Source organism: Orcinus orca, chromosome 2 (assembly GCF_937001465.1).
Source record: "Orcinus orca chromosome 2, mOrcOrc1.1, whole genome shotgun sequence".
Classification (NCBI taxonomy): domain Eukaryota; kingdom Metazoa; phylum Chordata; class Mammalia; order Artiodactyla; family Delphinidae; genus Orcinus; species Orcinus orca.
This window is the reverse complement of record NC_064560.1, coordinates 27,265,112-27,284,583: the sequence shown is the minus strand read 5'-3', so window position 1 is coordinate 27,284,583 and position 19,472 is coordinate 27,265,112. Positions and strand designations below refer to the sequence as shown.

General features: G+C 44.3%; 2 long non-coding RNA genes across 2 annotated transcripts in view; one reads left to right on the top strand and one right to left on the bottom strand.

Annotated features, from left to right (window-relative positions):
• Positions 1 to 19,472, bottom strand: part of LOC117197391 (uncharacterized) — a 416,054-nt gene that overhangs the window by 41,682 nt on the left and 354,900 nt on the right. The window lies entirely within an intron of this gene.
• LOC125963429 (uncharacterized) overlaps positions 17,523 to 19,472 on the top strand; it is a 162,177-nt gene continuing 160,227 nt past the window's right edge. Inside the window, exon 1 of the long non-coding RNA XR_007475403.1 lies at positions 17,523 to 18,165. This is a non-coding gene — a long non-coding RNA (uncharacterized LOC125963429). The remainder of the gene's footprint in view (positions 18,166 to 19,472) is intronic.

Genomic DNA, 19,472 nt, shown 5'->3' with positions numbered 1-19,472 from the left:
TGCTCCAGGAAGCAATTTGGTGACACGCAACAGGCTTGAAGGTGCACACCTGTGCGCCAACCAACCACGGGGCTTCTAGGAACGCTCCCGAGAGCAGCACTCACCCACGCACACTGAGACGTGCCCGAGAGCACTGGCTGCAGCTTTCCCTGTGCTGGGCAGAAACTGGAAATGACTTTAAGTGACCGTGGGCAGGAGAATGGGTACTTACAGTTTGGTACATTCACACAATGGAATTTTTTCAATTGTTAAAACGAGTGAATTAGAGCTTACGTATCAAAATGGATAAATCACAGAAAATATTGAATGAAAAATATACAATGTAGACTGATACAGTATCAGGCCATATACATAAATTTTAACATACTATTCATGAAGGTGTACCCTCACATAATGCAAAAACATCAAAGCAGTATTGGGGCTAATTAAGCACAAAAACCACGACAAGAGTTATCTTTCAGAAGGGATCAAATGGAAAGCATTGGAGAAGCATATAAGGGAGATTTAAACTGTAATTATAGTGATCTATCTCTTTAAATTAATAAGAACTGAGGTAATGACGCAAAATACTGTTTTTAATGATGCGAGGTTATGAGTCTTCATTCTATTTTTCTCTATGTTTTCTGTGAGCATTGAAATAGTTCATAATATAGAAAGAGCTTCCTGTGAGCTAAGCATTAGTAAGACCAACACCTGCAAGGAAGGTATAGGCACCCCAAAAAAGGGCATCACATAAAACACCCATCCAGCCGGTACCACGAGCAGCAAAGGCGAACAATGATTTAATCCTGTCTTTGATACAAGCAGACTTTATATGACAACCTTTCTCTTGAGCAAAATCTATTCCCCAAATAACTCACTTTCCTGAATTTTTCTCTTTATAAATATGACATACATATGAACTAGCATTCCAAAGAAAGGTCGGGAGAATGGGGTAGAAGTATAGAATGATAGTGGGCTTGGAGAGACGTCCTCCCTGGGGGGTGCCTGGCTGCAAGCCTTTTGATTTTACTGCTCATTTAGAATTAATTTGGCTAGTTATGTAAGAAAGAAGAAATCACAGGTGGCTCTGGGCTCCTGCCAGGTTTTTGATGGACTGAAATCTTGGCTTGAGGATGTCACTTTCCACAGCAGGTCGGAACGGCTGGTTCAGCTGATGGCACCTGATTCAATGTTTCCTGCTCAGGTTTTTTTCCCCTAGCTATTTAAAAAATGCTTGAAACTTGACTTTTTCAATTCACTTCACGTTTAGATAAATTTGGCAAAAGTCAGAGAAACAGTCGGTAGCCAAACAAATGGGAATAGTGTAAGCCACCAATCCTAAGCACCCAGTGGGTAAGAACGAAGCTGTCATCTGTTCCCCAAAATGTTCAGGAAACATTCTTTGATGCTGATTAGCATGACTCCCAGGGTCCACTCAGCTCCTGCAGTGACAGGTTTGCTTATGCTGAACAGAATCATTCAAACTTTCTTGATGTTCCCTGGTTCTGTCTAGAATGTTTTGATACTCGTCCAATATAGCATTCTCATATGTGGGCGATGCATGTTATTATTGATTATTAGAGACCTGTTCTCCAACACAAATGAAGGTCATGACTTTGTAAAGAGGTTAACTGTACACAGAGGTCTAAGATGATATTAGCATTTTTTTTGTTTTTAGATAACACTTTTTAACGAGTTATGTAGCAAATACGTCTGGTTCCTCACGTCACATCTCTGCAGCCCATGTGTGATTGTGACTCAGCTGTGGTACACAGGTCACATGAGCTCACCTGCGGTGACAGCATCCCACCTGGAGCACGGGCTACATGTCTTTACTCTTTGCTTCAGCATCTTCTCCAGCGTCCTGGGGGCTCGCTGGTCCCAGACTAGTGCAGACCAGATGTCAGAGGGATTCACTTCCTCAACCAATGGTGGATAAATGCTAAGGCCCCCTGTGCATCAGGAAGATGATTCTGGGGGCCATTCTGCACTTAGGTGGGGTTTTGTTTTGATTTTACCTGGTTGGATTCTGTATGACTCTCACACTGTGGCTTGATGTTTTTTCTCAGTTTTGAAATTTTTTCAGAAAGTTTTCTCTCTTCTTTCTTACTGGAACTTGACTTATACCCTTGTCTCTTTGTGCTGCAGTCAGCATATTTTTTCTTGACCTATCTTCCAGTTCACTAATTTTCTTTCACTTCTCCTTGGCTGCTGTTAAACTCACCAATTCAATTCTTAATTGTGGCTATTGTGTCTTTTTGTTCTAGAATCTCCCTTTGGTTCTTTCTTGATAGTCTCTCCTTTCTTTAACTCTGCTTATAGCTCCTTAAACACGTAATCATAACTGATAACACCTTCACCTGAATCCCCTGTTTCTACTGTTCATTGTTTCACATTATTTTTCTGTTATGTGCCCTATTATTTTTGACTGAGTGCTAGACATTGTATATGAAAAAATTAAATCTGATGTCCAGGATATTTTATTTCTCTAAAAAGAATGCACACTGCTGTTTCTCCTGAGGTCTTTCTCCTCAGCTTGCAAATGGCCACCTTCTCACTGTGTCTTCACATGGCCTTTCCTCTGTGTGTATGTATTCCTGGGGTTTCTCTGTGTCCAAATTTCGTGTACTTATAAGACACCATATTGGATTAGGGCCACCCTAATGGCCTCATTTTAACTTAATCTCCTCTTTAAACACCCTATCTCCAAATACAGTCACATTCTGAGGTACAGGGGGTTAGGGTTTCAACACATAAGTTTGGTGGGAGGGTCGCAATTCAGTCCATAACACTAGTCTGCCATTACTGGAGGGAGAAATTTCTTACTTGAAATGCAAAGGAACTATTCATCTTATCACCCTAAGTGATTTAATTCCATTTTAATAAAACAACTTGTGTTTGTATATGTGTGTGTGTATGCAAAAGCTAAAAATAGTATTTAAAGAAAAAATTATTGTAATCTTTGTGTATACAAACTCTCAGATTTTCTGTATTCATACACATTCCATCTATGTAAAAACATATTTCAATTAAATTTTTGGCAAGATTGACATATTTGCATAGAGAAAATGAATTCCATTAAGGCAATCTAATTCATTTCTAAACATTGTATAGCATTTAAATAAAAATATTTTTCATGAAATTATTCTATTTGCTATTATCTTTTTTCCATGTAAATGTTTATTAAAAGTTGATTCATTGAGCAATGTTTTGCCCATATCATGTTTTACTGGTTAGAGCCTCTGCATTTTCAATGTCTGTGTAAGCATGATTTCTGAGGAATTGAAATAGAGTGCTGCAGTGCGCAGTCCTTAGCAATCGGCCATTGCTGCAAGCCATTACCACCCCCACCCCCCTACCTCATTACCAGGCAACGGTTACTCGGAGACCATTAATGCCAGCTGGTTAGAGCCACGTAGAGGTCCTGCTCAGGCACTGGTCGGTGCCACAGTGGGCCCCATTCAGCATTGGTTGGTGCTACAGTGGGCCCTGCCCACAAGCAAGCAACTGTCAATGAGCAATGAGCAACCATAGGAGGGGCATTGAGCCAACGGTCTGCGGAGTGGTGGTCCTCAGGTGGAGACTGAAGTAAGAGGCAGATCCTGGCCTTCTGCCCAGGGCCCTCCACTTTACCCAGCCTAGGGCTGGCGGGTGAGCTGGGGGGCCCAGGAAACAGGCTGGGGGTGCATCCTGCAGGGCTCCAGAGCCCTCGCCAAGACGGCCCACTGGCCGGGCCCAGGCCCTGAGGTGTCAGTGAACCTCTCTCCCATCCCTGCCTCTGTGACCTAATGGCAGCAGCAGTCTGCATAAGACACAGTCTGGGGGACCTGGCTCCCACCGTTTGGGTGGCCTGAGGAGCCTGAAGGCCAGTTGGGTCCTGGGCGTCTGGCTCCCTCAGCGATGACAGCCGGGCAGGGTCTGGGGACCTGGCCCTGAGGGAGCGACCAACTGAGATCTGCCTCTTCAGCCAGGCCTGGACACTGGCAGGAGGACCCAGACTGGGTGCTTGGTGAATGCTCCGGGGCAGGGTAACAGCCCCTTGCCCCGCCACAGGGACCCCCTTCTCTTAGCCAGGCCTGGACCTCGAAGGGTGAAAGTTGTGCCTTGGGACCTTCCCCTTTTTTGTCAGAACAGAGAGTAACATTTGTTTGGTGGAGATTTACAGGAATATCATCACCTGACTTTGACCTGACCTCAAGAACAAAGGATCTGACACTAAGAAGTTTGCAACAACTAACCACGCCCCTCCCTCACCTTTCCTATAAAAGGGCTTTGCTGAAAGCTTTCAGGGAGTTTGGGGATTTTTTTTGTTTTTTGGCTGCATTGGGTCTTCGTTGCTGCGAATGGGCTTTCTCTAGTTGTGGCGAGCGGGGTCTACTCTTCGCTGCGGTGCATGGGCTTCTCATTGAGGTGGCTTCTCTTGTTGCAGAACACAGGCTCTAGGCACACAGGCTTCAGTAGCTGTGGTGCATGGGCTCAGTAGTTGTGGCTCACGGGCTTAGTTGCTCTGGCATGTGGGATCTTCCCAGACCAGAGCTCGAACCCGTGTCCCCTGCACTGGCAGGCGGATTCTTAACCACTGTACCACCAGGGAAGTTCTGGGGTTTTTAAGGCATGAGCCAACCATCTCCTTGCATGGCCCTGCAATAAACCTTTCTCTGTTCCAAACTCTGGTGTTTTGGTATTGTTTGGCCTCACTGTGTGTCAGGCACACAGACTTGTGTTTCAATAACAGAATTAGTCCGATTGTCCCTTAAGTAACCTATGGAGTTTTAAATTTTTTTAGAATTTGATCTGTTTGTTTTTAGCCAACAAAAACCTTAGCATGTGCAATTCTTACTATTGGCATTTTTCTATGTGTTTATCTTATTCAACAACCAATAAATGGCTGAGAATAAATAAATGAAAGTTTTATTAATTTCTTAAATGATCCAGGAGAAAATATTGAATAATGTTATAGACAGACATACCAAGAAAGAAGGAGAAAGACAGGGATGGATGGAGAAAAGAGATGGAGAGAGAATGGAGACAGAGAAAAGCGGACAAAGTCAAATCTTGAATTAAAAGTGTCGGATAACATGTCATTCTTCAGCTGAACCAGTCCTGAGTACCTGTGTCTTCATGTGTACTATGAACCATTAAATAAGGTACTGAACTGTCCTTGTGGCCTTTAACAAAGAGCTCCTTCGCCAAGTCTGTCACCTGGCTCTGGGATGCTTCCAGTCTCTCCACAGCAGCAGCAGTTTCAGACGACACGGACTCTGATGGTTTTGTAATAGGAAAATCTGATAAACATCTTTCCCACTTCTCCAACGGTGAGTTAGTGACTTTGAAATGTGCAGAAATGCTGGTATTTCCATGTTTTCCAAGGTTTTATTGTCTCCATATCCAAATTCACTGGCTCCTGGACCCACATTCTGACACAGAAACTTGACACCCTTCAAAGTGAGCCCCAAGCATTCCTGGCTTGTCAGACCTGTGTCGGTCAACAGTTCTGGCCAGCTGTCAGGTCAGATGCTTTGTGGCATCTGCTGTTTCTTTAATCTTTTTGGCTGACTTGCTCTTTCACTTGGAACTGCCCTGCCCACTAGCATAACTGCCTCACCCTGGGCATCCCTTCACAGCGAGGCCTGTAGACAAGTAGGCACCTGCATGTCCTGACATGACCTGGCCGTGTCTCCCCAGCCCCTGGGAGACCAAGGAGGCAGAAAATGATAGGAAAGTGGGTAGATTGGGTGAATCTCCCCAGGGGCTCTTAGAAGTAACTCGAATCAGCCTGGAAACTTAGGTCTAGCCAGTAGAAGTTGAGTTATGACTGCTACATCACCCACACTAGTGCTCAGAGGCTGAGGAGGTCTGGATAAGCTTGAGTGTTAACAGTGTTTGATGAAACAGCTTTCTGAGTTTCTGCAAACAGGGGCAATGGGCAAGAATATAGACCCGGTTGATGTACACTAGGCCCCCACCTTACTAGCAACTGGAGGTTTGGTTATGACCACAGCTGCTTGTTTTCAGGACCCTGGTCTACAGGGTGAGTTCTCTCCTAGAAGTCCTCACAGCCCTTCACACAGCTGGGCTTTGGGATGGCCTGGCCAACAAACGTGCCAATGAATTCCCCAGACACGTCTGAATTCTAGCCATGGGTTAACTTCAACTCAAACTATGCTACCCACTCAAGCAATGACTGGAGGCCAAAAAAGGGTCAACAACTTGCTTGACATTAAACATTTCACTTTGGAATAAGGAATGAGAGGCTCTTCATTATAGAACAAAAAAGGTAAAACTGGAGTTGCTAATATGAGTGTCAGAACATTGTTCTTACATCACTGATGCCCAGTCATTTACAGTGGTGATACCCCAGTGCTATTTGATTCCATGGCACCTCCTCCTTTATGAGACTTGCAGTTTATGTCTGTTTTTTTTTAATTTAAAATATAATTTCTGTAGAGATTGTTATAACTTTTGTGCCCCTTGTGAAATTTTGGATATCAAGATTCATTGCAGAACTAGGGTAAATATTGCAACTCCATTCCAGGTATGAACAACTAAAAAGAAAGTTTGAGGTGTCAGAAAATGATTTGTGTTTGTTCTGCTTTATTTAGACATGGTTAAATTGCTAAATTGATGGACTCTCAGCTTTATACTAGTTGCCAAACCTAATCATGGCAAATGTTGGCATCCTTGATAAATAATTTTTCTTATTTTGACACCACTTTTTATTTTAAGGAAAAGAAAGTCACTACAGAATATGGTAGCTTGATTATACGTGACTGACAGAGAAAAAGAGACTGTAGAGGGATTGTAGAGCTTGGGTTGGAAGAGGCACAATTTTCAGTGGCAAATGCTGAAACTTCCTGTTTATCGTGTTTTACCTTAAGAACAAGTAACAGGGACTTCCCTGATGGCTCAGTAGTTAAGAATACACCTGCCAATGCAGGGGACATGGGTTCGAGCCCTGATCTGGGAGGATCCCACATGCCGTGGAACAACTAAGCCCATGCTCTGCAACTACTGAGCCTGCGTGCCACAGCTACTGAAGCCCGCATGCCTAGAGACGGTGCTTTGCAATATGAGAAGCCATGGCAATGAGAAGCATGCACACTGCAACGAAGAGTAGCCCCTGCTTGCTGCAACTAGAGAAAGCCCGCATGAAGCAATGAAAACCCAATGCAGCCAAAAATAAATAAATAAATAAATAAATAAATAACAAATAAAACACAAGTAACAAATATTGGATTATATTCGAGTAGCTCAGAACACACAAGGCTGATGGAGTTAGATGTCTATGGAGAATATTTTTCTACCCCTTGAAGAATTTTATACATGACTGGGGCCCCCAAGACCTCCACCTTTTTTCGGGAGTTAGGATAACTACCCCAGAACCTGATTCCTTAGAAATTCCTCTTTTAGGGACCCCTCCTGTCACCTGTCTCCTCTCTATTCATCTTCTGGCATACGGGGGCAGGGGTAGATAATACTTTAGGAGTAATGTGTTCCTGTATTTAAGCACAGTGTTTCACTTGGTCAGCGAGTATGCTTCTTGTAAGCAGGGGCTGTGTTGATTCACTGTCTTTTTCCAGCATCTAAACAGAGGCTGACACATAACACAGAGCCAGTCAGTGTTGGATGAGTGAGTGGAGAGATGAACACAGGCACGAACGAATGTGTCCACCTAACTTTTCTCTGGGAAGATACTGGAAATTGCTCATGAAAGATACCCTGTTCTTAATACTTGAACCTCTTCAGGGATGTGTGTACAATCATTCAGCAAATACTTATTGAACACTTGCTAAGTACCAGGCACAATGCTGGACGCTGGACCTGGAGGAGAGTGAAGGGTTAGTGACTCAGGGGTCTTGGTGTCGGCTTTGGGAGAGCGGGTGGCAGGTGCGGGCTGGACAGCAACTGGCTGCCACACACAGGTGGTGAGGAAGTGGAGGAGCAAGTGGGCAAGATGCTCTTGAATGCACGTGGACATGGGCAGGAGATGTGGGCAGGGGAGTGGCTGCAGAGAACACAGCGCTGGGAGAAGTGAAGTGGGAGGGGCAGAGTATATTTAAGTGCTGATGGGAAGGAGTCAGTAACAAAGAGGAAGTTAAAATTCAGGATGAGGACCCAAGATGGGAATTGAGAAAAAGGTACCAGTGATGGTGTCAGGGATTGGAGGTGGGGAGGGCACCGATTTTCCATCTGGTGATGTCCATTTTCCCCAGAGTAGGAGGTCCGGTAAGAGACAGAGTTAGGGGGATCGAGGCACAAACTTAGGTGTTTTATGATGGTTTCTCTGATGAACAGGCGGACGGAAAAGAGCGACTGTGCCCGCAAATACCGGCTTATGGGGGGTGGACAGCAGTCAGAGTTTGTTCTCTCCTAAAGCAGCACATGGGACAGGGTGAGTGGGAAGGGAGCCCTGTGGAGGCCAGCGGTCACAGGACACACAGCTCACCTGGCTGGCTCGCCAATCTCTCTAGCAGCTCCAAGCAGTCTGTGTGTATGCATGCGTGCAGGCACAACAAAGTGGACAGTTGAGTTCATTCAAAAGTGAGGCATTTCAAATGGACACAATGAAAAGACACTTTACAACATTACCAAGAGCCTGCTGTCATTGCAATGCCACACAGCCCTGCTGACACAGGGAAAGGGATGTATGGAAAGGGATGGAGAGGAAAGTGTACTGGCGCCTCCAAGGAAAAAGAGCTGCAAAGGCCTCGAAAAAGCTGGAAGGACAGGTCGTTGTGGGCAGAGCAAGCAGTTTCGGCAAAGCAGTACTTCATCCCAGTGCATGCCTACGGGAAGAGAAGAATGAGTCCTGGGCGAGAGCAGGTAACTGGAGAGACGAGGCCAGGATGGAGGGCAAACACTCAGATGAGTTTTCACATGAAAATACAGGTCATGCAAAAGCATGGCTGAACTTGGAGGAGAGAATGTGCCTGTGAAGAGAAGTCCAAGCCTTTCATGAATGAGAAGGTGGGACATGGCTGTAGGTGTGCAGTGGTGAAGCAGTAACAGGGCTGCAGGTGTGCAGTGGTGAAGCAGTGATGGTGCTGTAGGTGTGCAGTGGTGAACATGCAGTGACAGGGCTGCAGGTGTGCAGTGGTGATCATGCACTGTCATGGCTGTGAGCCATGTTGCTAGAAGAGCAGGGTGTTCCCATGAGGGCAGAGGAGTGAGTGGAAAAATGAAATGAAATGGACCCAACTCCACATTTTCCTCCTGAAGTACATAAGTGCTATGGACTAAATTGTGTTCCCTCAAAATTCCAATGTCGAAGCCCTAACCCCCAATGAGCTGGTATTTGGAGATGAGGCCTTTGGGAGATAACTGGGGTAACTGAGTTCATGAGGGTGGGGTCCCTGTGATGGATTAGTACCCTTCTATGAAGAGAAACCACAGAGCTTGCTCTCTTTCTCTCCCCATGAGTGGACACAGTGAGAAGGCGGCCATCTGCAAGCCAAGAAGAGAGTCCTTACCAGACACCATCCCTGTTGGCACCTTGATCTCAGACACGGTATTTAGCTCTGGCAGCCTGACCTGACTAATGCAATGAGAACAACCAGTAGCTTCTCCAGGATCATCATCTGCAGAGTTCTAATGAATAACCCAGCGTTTCTTAAGTACTATAAGGTCTCTGAGAGGGTGGAGGATCCTGCGATCCTCAGGGTATATGTCTGGTGGGAACACTAGGTTTGCTAGTGGCCTGCAGAAGCACATGCTCATTGTTGCGGGATTTCTGTTACCTGGATAGTGAGTCAGGGAGAGGGAGGGGGAGAGTGATTAGGAGGGAAGGTGGGGAAGAATGAAACTGTGCTATTCTTACGTGCACAACGATGTGTTCTTCTAGGTGTCTGAGTAATAATACCCTCCACCCACCTACTTTTCAGGTTGTTGTGAAAGTGTATGAGAAAGAATGAGTTTGATCTCCTCTGACACAGGGGTTGTGTTTGCACAAAGCACTGTACTAGCTCAATCCTGGTAAAAATAGCTTTTGCTTTCAACAAGGCCATTATTGTTAGAGGGAGAAAAGTCTGCCAGGAATGAATTATGCAATTAGGTACCTCTTAATACGCCTGAGAAGAACCCAATTTATGCCTCCAGAAAGGCACAGCCAGACCCTGGAAATGAATCCCTGAGCCCCGCCATGCGGGTCTATTTCTGCAGGATGAGCAGAGAGCTAGGGCTGGGCTTCCTAAGAGAGAGGCAGGGAGGCTGCATTTACTGTCTGTGCCAGGAGCAGAGAAAAGGCACCAGGCCTCGCAACAACTGCTCTCTTCCTTCTCCCTGGCTTTTCTCCTGGAGATGGTTATGCTGATCTCAGGGAAACGTAAAGTAGCCTGACTGGTGCCTCCCCTAGCCTCTCAGCTTAAGCCCTACGCAAACAGGAAGCCAGCGATTACCTGAAGAGGCCACTGCAGAAACAGCCCCCCATCTGCCCCATCCAGGGAGCTCACCACTAGTGACAACTTCCCTCCAGAAGGAGGCCAGTGCCTGGTTGGTTTTCACTTGGGAAGACGGCACATGGGCCAAGCAAGCAGTATTTATGAGTCCCTCTGATCACTGGGGCTCTGAGGAGCTTTAGTGAGACTCTGATCCATTGGTGCTCACCATCAAGGAACATGAAACTAATTACACACATATGATTGCAAGCCCCTCCCATTCATGTTTTAATTATCTTTGGACCAAGAACTATCTTAGTTCCACCTGCTCTGGGCAGCTTAAACCACAAACACGTATTTCTCACGGTTCTGGAGTCTCGAAGTTCAAGATCAAGATGCCGGTAGACTTTGTGTCTGGTGAAAACCCTCTTCCTGGTTCATAAATGGTGTCTTCTTGCTGTGTCCTCATGTGGCGGAAGGGGCGAGAGAGCTGTGTGGGGTCTCTTCTATAAGGACTAATCCCATCATGGGGGCTCCACCCTCATGACCTCATCACCTCCCAAAGGCCCCACCTCCTAACACCATCACTTTGGGGGTTAAATTTCAACATACGGAATTCGGGGGGACACAAACATTCTGTCTGTAGCAAGGAACAAGTCACAGAACTCTTGGTATCTCCAGAGCCTAGAACTTGGCGCAGTAGGGTCCATCAATCAAGGTTCAACCAGATAAGCATAACAGTAGGATTTGTTCCAGGGAAATGGTTTACCCAGGGTGGGGCTGGTGAAGCAGTCTCTGTAAGGCTGTGTCTCTATTTCTGAGGCTGGGGTTTGAAGTCCACTGTGCAGGCAGACAGGAAGGGAGGATCTCAAGTAGGCAGAACCCATCTAGTCTTTTTTTCTGTTCCACTTTAACACTTTCTACCATATGACATAACTTACTTATCATATTTACTATTCATTGCCCATCTCCCCTAGTAGCATGTAAGCTCTGGGAACAAGGGACTTTCTCTCTTTTGCCCAGTGGTGTGTCTCATGCATCTAGAACACTGCCTGGAACACTGTAGAAACACTGTATGTACCCCATAAATATCTGCTGAATGAATGGTTGAACAAATGAATGCATCTATAAGTGTGTTTAATAAGACAACTTTGTTCATATACAATGATGTAAATATATCTGTTATAAATATATATATATATATAAGATATAAATATATCTGTTGCATAAATAAAAGATAAAAAGTAAATCCAATTATAATGTTACACCATATTACTCCAAGGGTACCAGTGGCAAAAATTTAAATATTATTGAATATGTATTTATATATATGCTATAGAATATATAAAGTTAAATATGATGTATGTAAATTTAATAGATTTTAATCTGCACATTAACTCTGTGGGATGGTTTCTATGAGCTCTGTTTTACAGTTTAGGAAACAAAGACTCAAATAATTTACGTATTTACCCCTAAACATACAATTATAAAGTGATGGGGCTCAGAGCTAACCCTTATCTTTATATTTACAAAGACAAAGTTTTTGTCTAAATCAGTTAAGCAGGACATTTAGGTTTTTTTTTTTAGTGTGTGTGTCTACTTTATTGAGTTTAGATATAAAGAAAAAAATGAAGCAAGTTTTGACAGCTAATGAAAATCCAGAGTCTAGAATAAGGTTTTAGTTCTATAATCGTTAGAATTATGACTTCTAAATTTCAGATTCAAAAGTCCTTTTGAATTTCATTTTAATCAGATAATCTTTAAATCATTAAAACATTCAAACTGCTCTCCAGAATAGTATTATCTGGTCTTTCTAAAAAGCAAAGAAAATATGAAGTCCCATTTTCAAAAGTCAAGTCCAAAAGAAAAATTAAAATTGTATTTAGGAAATCCATAAATAATTCACTATTTTTAATCTTTTTAAAAATGATTCTGCCTTTATGGAAATTACTGAATGTCAAATTGATTTCTACATAGTTTACTACAGATTTATTTTTAGTAATTGTTCATCTTCTGAAAAGCTCATGCCAAAAGTATGGAAAATGCATTTTCTAATAAATTATACAAAAATAAAGTTTGTTTGGATAATTTCTACATTTTGTAATTTCCAGGACAATTTATGTTCAAACCTAGACTCTTGTAAATTGTTTAAAATCGTCTAGGTTATCTACTTTTATCAAGATCTAGTGCTTATGGAAAAACCCCTTAAAAACGCTGGTTGCCTCTACAGCAGTGCCGAGTGAGGAAGGGCACTGGGTGCACGCACCAGGCTGCTCATCTAAGGCAAATGTGCTTTGCTGAAGTGTAACCTAAATGATTTTCCTCAGAAGTGTTCAGGTTGGCGAACTAAAGAGGTCTGCAAAGCTTGGAAATCGGTTGGTACAAGCACAACAATAGTTAGAAAACTTAGAGAAATGACAGCTCTGAAGAGGAACATACCGGAAAGCAATGAAAGTCAAGCGAGATACTGGCATCTCAACAAGGGGATGAGAAATAAGTAAGTTCCCACTGGGAAGACTGGGATCCTAGCACCATGGTGTCCAGACAGGGGTTTGCTACGGAACCCTCTCCTCTCATGAGCTCTTACTTGGTATCCCAATATATGAAGCATAAATAAGTCAGAAAATTGTTTTATTCCCTCCCTCTCTCCTTCCTTCCTTCTTCCCTTCTTCTCTAGTTTTCTTTTTTATTTCTTTCTAGAATAAGTTGTTTTACATGTTGGAGCTTCTAATATTCCCTTGTTATTTATCACCTATGGATATCAGGATTTACAGATGATGGATATAGTCTTGTATCAACCTCAACCTCCAAATTTTGTCTGCAATGTACTGTTTACACTACATCAAAACAGTCGTGATTCACATGGGCAAGTAGTTACTTATATGCTTACTCTATTGTATGGTGGTCATGCTTATCTTAAATTTACACACATGCACACAGATATACACATACCCAGGAGAAAAACTATAAACTTCCTAACCAATGTCTTATTTCAGGAGTTCAAAAATTGAAATAGAAACAGGAAGAAAATACTGACTTTAGCCTGTGCTTCAAACAAAATGAGGTTAACATGGCAGTATGACAGCATAAATACTGCATATTCTCCAATGTGTAAACTTTGGTGTGTAACATATTCTAATTTGTAACTGAAGTATGTGTATTTTTCATTTACTATGAAAAAGTTAAAATGCATTTTAAAACTATGTAAATTAATGACTGCATAAAAAATAGTGAAAAGAGATGCTTTCTTTACAGAAGAATTCCAAAGAGCAAATGTGGGAGGAACAAAGGAAATAGAAAACCACCATTAGACACCACAGTCATCACTGCACGAGGGAGATGAGCTGAAGAATGCTAGAACCAAGGGGCAAAACTTTAAGGAGAAACACAGTACGTGCACAGCCTCAAGGGTCTCCTTCAGACGTTTATTAAACACGGTGGTGATCGAACATATGTCCCCAAACTCTGGACGCTAGGTCAGTGTGAATTTCTGACACTTTCCTGTGAGCGTGAACTGCACGCTGTGACTCTAGAGAGGAGGGCATGGAACGGAAAGGGTGACTTCACCACCTGCACCAGAGCCAAGTCAGACAAACCCAGACTGAGGGATGTCCTACAAGTCCCCTGAACAGTACCCTCCACATTGTCAAGGTCATCAAACACAAGTGAAGTCTGAAGAGAATTCGTCACAGATGGAAGGGGACATGTGAACGTCAAAAGGACATGAGTGGGAAAAAGATGAAATCCCAGAGTCTGCAGTTTAGGGAAATGTATGCATGTTAATTTCTTAGCTTTGATAAATGGACCATGGTTATGTAGATGCTAACATTATGAGGAAATGTACTCTATCCATACAATGGAATATTATTCAGCCTTAAAAAGGAAAGAAATTCTAGATATAGAGAACAAACTAGTGGTTACCAGTGGGGAGAAGGAAGGGGAAGGGGGAGGGGCAAGATAGGGGTAGGGGATTAAGAGACACAACTACCATGTATAAAATACATAAGCTACAAGGATATATTGTACAGCACAGGGAATATAGTCAGTATTTTATAATAACTATAAATGGAGTATAACCTTTAAAAATTGTGAAATCACTATATTGTACACCTGTCACTTATATAATATTGTACATCAATTATACTTTAATTTAAAAAAGGAAAGAAATTCTGACACAGGCTACAGCATGGATGAACCTTGAGGACATAATACTAAGTGAAATAAGCCAGACACAAAAAGACAAATGCTGTATGATTCCACTCATGTGGGGTACCTAAAATAGTCAAATTCATGGGCACGGAAAGCAGTGTGGTGGTTTCTGGGGGTCGGGGGAGGGGGAGGAAGATGGAGAGTTGTTTAATGGGCTCAGAGTTTCAGTTTTTCAAGATGTAAAGGCTCTGAAGATCTTTTGTACATGTGCATTTAGGTAACACTGCCACACTATTCACTTAGAATGGTTAAGATGGCAGATTTTACATTATAAGTTTCTTTACCACCAAAAATGTTTTTTAAAAAGTAGTCTCTCTTCCCAAGAAAACAACATAATTTAAAAGCAATATCTCAGGCCCTCTTGCTTCTCACCCCCCCCCCCACCAAAGCTGCATATTGTATATAAAAACCTCAGAGACAAATTTTTGCACGCTGCTGGTAGGAAGAAACACATACCCTCCGCCTGGAGTCCCATGGAGGCCTCTGGATCCCAGACAGCAAGAGCAGCACCCCAGACCTCGCCTTCGGTTCTGCAGCTGCACATGCTGTGCTCAAAGCCCACCCCCCTCCTGGACACCGACCCAGCCCACCTGCCCTGCCTGCGGTCCTAACACCTCCACCAGACAGTTCCTGTTTTCATCTTCGTGCCATCGCTCTTTATTTCACTGTGGTTAACTCAGCTTCCCATCTTTAATCCCATTATTCAAGGAGTCCTAAACTCCACTGCATTTTCTTTCTTTTCCAAGGAAGGTATGTGACCCGAATGCCAGCAGCTTTCATCTCTTCTAGGTACGAAACCACGGGAAAGCAGATACAACCTAAAAATAGCCACATACTTCTTTTTTTAAAAAAATAAATTTATTTATTTATGGCTGCATTGGGTCTTCGTTGCTGTGCATGGGCTTTCTCTAGTTGCGGTGAGCCAGGGCTACTCTTCATTGTGGTGCACGGGCTTCTCATTGCTGTGGTTTCTCTCGTTGCGGAGCACGGGCTCTAGATGCGCAGGCTTCAGTAGTTGTGTCTCGCGGGTTCTAGAGCGCAGGCTCAGTAGTGTGGCGCACGGGCTTAGTTGCTCCACGGCATGTGGGATCTTCCCGGACCAGGGCTCGAACCCGTGTCCCCTGCATTGGCAGGCGGATTCTTAACCACTGTGCCACGAGGGAAGCCCCACACACTTCTTAAATATCCAGACAGAAATAACATGTCCAAGGGACCAAAATGTTTGTAGTTGGGATATCTAAATAAAGATATTTCCCCTTCCTGTTTTTTGCCCATACGTTTTAGTTTCCAAATTGCCAGATGTTTGGTGTCAGGGGCCCTGACACACCCTTGGAATTGGCACTGACATTCCCCCAGGTGCTCAGATGGGGACTTGGGGCCATCCTGGAGCCCTCACGGCCCTTCCCTCCACAGTCCTTGTTACCATCTCCATTGCTTCCACCTGCGTTTGTTCACCATGAGGATAAAGACCATAGTCTCCTAACTGCCCCAGTCCCAGGTCCTCATCAGCCGGTCCAAATTCAAACCGTTCTCCTCAAGGAGCCACACAGTCCTTCTAAAATGGAAATGAATCTGGTCAACCCATTTCTTAGAACATTCTGATGAGTTCCCTTTATCTTTTAGCGGGACCGGCATGAGACATACAAGTGCCACATTTAAGCCTGTAACCTGGCAACCCTCAAATCCACTTTCTTTAAAACTTGTTCAACATTTATTTAATGAGGGAGAAAGAAACCCTGTTAACAAAGATTTTAACAAAGATTATTGCCTGTTCTGTATACAATAAGGGATTTACTAGATGCTCTAAATATTAACGAACTAATCATCTTATACAGAACTGTCTTTCCCTATTTTAAACAAATCTTTTGTTACTTTAGTATCCTTTTTTAAAATTTTATTTTTGGCATGTCCTGCGGTTGTACTGAAAATCCAGAACAAGGCATCACAAAGATGCCTCCGAAGTCTTGGTTTGCGCTGGCTGAGCGGGGGTTGATGACATTTCGCTAAACCATTTTGCCATGAAGGTCGCTTCCCAGTTGCGTAAAGCAGTAAAACAGAGGAAACCAGGGTTAGTGCACAGTGTCTCTCCAGCTTATTCCAAAGATTGTTCCCAGAGCAACTGCTTGCTGGTCCACCCTGTAATCCGCCTCTAGGCTTTAGGGTAAGCTCCCAGCTCCTCAGCAGGGCACCCAGGATCCCCACATGTATCTTGCTGGCTCCCTGGTTTTCCTGGGCCTCATCTGCTCTGTGTCCCAGGCAATGGAATTGCTTGACACCTAACCAGAGGCCGAGCCCTCTCCCCCTGAACTGTGCCCACTGCCCGGCACCGCCTCTCATCTGCTCATTCTTATCCATCCTGTGGAAACGGGGAGCCGCTAGAGCTGCGTAACTAAGGGATATTTAACAGAGGGGTTGCATGCTGAGGTGTGGAAAGGAAAAGGGGTGGGAGGCACCCGAGGCCAACACTGCGGAGGCAGGGGCGTGAGGAACCCCACCTCTCGCCCCCCACCCACAGATCTCCCTCCGCCGTCTCTCACTCGGGGCTCCCCCAGAGCCAGGGAGGCCGTTATTGCAGGCCCCAGGACAAGCTTCCTGGGGCACAGAGCAGGACAGAGAAGGATCCAGAGTGTTTCTGGTGGGCCGGCACCCCCATCACGTTTCACATTAATATAGTTTCTATAATGCCTGTTCTGTTTGACAAGGTGGCAAAATGCTTTCCCTACACTCCTTCCATCACTGCAACCTACAAAAATGTGTTATGTAATTGCTCATTTGTCGGCCTCCCGCTGGGTTTAAGTTCCTCGAGGGGAGGGTAGCGCTTCATGTTCCCGTGACCTTAGGAGTTCCTGATCTAGTCTGAGGGCAGAGGCAGTGCCACCACACTGCGCCTGCAGAGCCAAGGCCTCAGGGCTGGGGGAGCACAGATATCTGAAGACTCAGGAAGGGGGGTCTGGAAAAGATTACACCACAGAGTAGACATTTGAACAGGGTCTTAAAGGGAAGGAATCCTTTTCTCTTAAAAACAACGTTTGAAAACAAGCTACAAGAGCCCTTATAGAAGAGTGCCATAAATAATTTGTACATAGAATTGTTTTTTGCTGAAATTACTTTAGAGGTCATGTATGTTGTATTTATATACCCCCTTCCCAATATTTAAGCTCCATATATGACACTCTCTCTTTTCATTCTGTGCCCGTGGGTTCCAAATAATTCCCTGTGCTTCTTCCCATTCGAGTGCAGACCACTTCACTTCCTGAATTCTTTATGGTGGACCCACATTGTTTCGTATGATGAAATTCATTATGATTCATTAAACTTGCTCATAAAAAGAGTTTGATATCCCCTGGGGCAAGTTCATTAAAAGAATCTCTTTGGTTCAATTATGAATCATTTCCCCCTGTATCCAAAGGCAGCTCTTGAGATGCAGCACGGCAAGGAGGCCTCACAAGGCAGATTTAGGAATCCGGCAGCCAAAAATCAGGGCCTGCACGGTAATTTCTGAATAAAAATATCGCCGTGGGAGAGGGAACGCCATATGGCTGTCTGGTGGTGCTCTCTGCTCGGCGTCAACTGAATTTCCAAGGACGGACTTGCACAGACGGTAATTATACCCTCGTGTGTTGTGCAGGGCTGTGTTTCATGCAGGATCTGTGTGAGCTGGTGGTGCGGCTCCGTGCAGGTCAGAGACAATCTGCTTTATTATCCACTGAAGGATTGTAGACACTTATCTCCTGAAAACTAGTTTGGAAGACAAAAATTTAGATCTAAGACATTTCTCCTGTATCCCCTTTTCTTCCAAAATTAAAGGGAATCCCCCTCCTTGAGACAGAGATTTCATTCCTGCTTCTATCCCTGGGTCTCTCTTTGCAGAGTAACTGATGTGGGGACATTTCTCCGGTTACTTCTCAGATGAGTTTAATAGTAATATCAATAGTAAGACATTTTTAAGAGCCACATGCAGACCTAATAGTTGGTTTTCAGAATGCATTTCCCAGGAAGCTCTCTAGGTGACATTTGTATGCCATTTCTGCAACTTGTCTCCACTCTGTAGTAGCCCTGACAATATTTTCACACTTAGTGAAACATGCACCATTTGCCCCTTGCCAAGTGTGTCACATTTCTGAATCAGAAGGTTATTTATTCATCCGATTTAGTGGCCTGTGGCTGCCAGCACAATGGCGGGATACTGCCAGGGGCAGAGGGAGGGGAGAGTGACAGCTGCTAATGTGGAGCTGGGGGGCCCCAGGCCAAGTGGATGCCCCCTGGAGGAGCAGAGCAGAAGAAGGGGCTGGGAGGAACTGCCCCAGCAGAAGGGAAGGGGCACCCCCTCTGCTGTTCTCTGGAAGGGCTCCTCTACTGCTGTTGGGTCCCAGCTTAATCTCAGGGTCCTGGAGACCCTGCCCCCAGCCCATGCTCAGCTGTCCTGTGGAGCCTCCATCCTCTGTCCTCCACCCCATCCTCCCTGCGAGAGCCGCCCCGGGTGGAGCATCTGACTTAGAAAAGGACACACCCAAGAGAGGCTTGGGAGGTTTGGGTTGTTGTTGTAGAAGTCTTTGAGTAATAGCAAAAAGTGGAAAACCAGAATAAATGACCAAAATATTTTTTTCAAGAGGGTCACTTTAGATACGTTAGTAAATAGTATCTGACGCCAAGGAATTGTGCTGTGGGATGTGTCCCGGGGTTTCGGGTTGTGGAAAGTGTCCTGGGGCTTCGGGTTGTGCTGCTGTGGGTTTCAGGGCATCAGCCCCACCTCTACTAAAAATAAAGCTTACCTAGATGTGTTTTGTAAATAACACATTTAATTTATGTTTTTCTTAGTTTTTTTTTGGTTTTATTTTTACAGCTTTATTGAGGTATCATTGACCATATACAAGTTGTATGAACTGAAGGGGTAAAACGTGATATTTT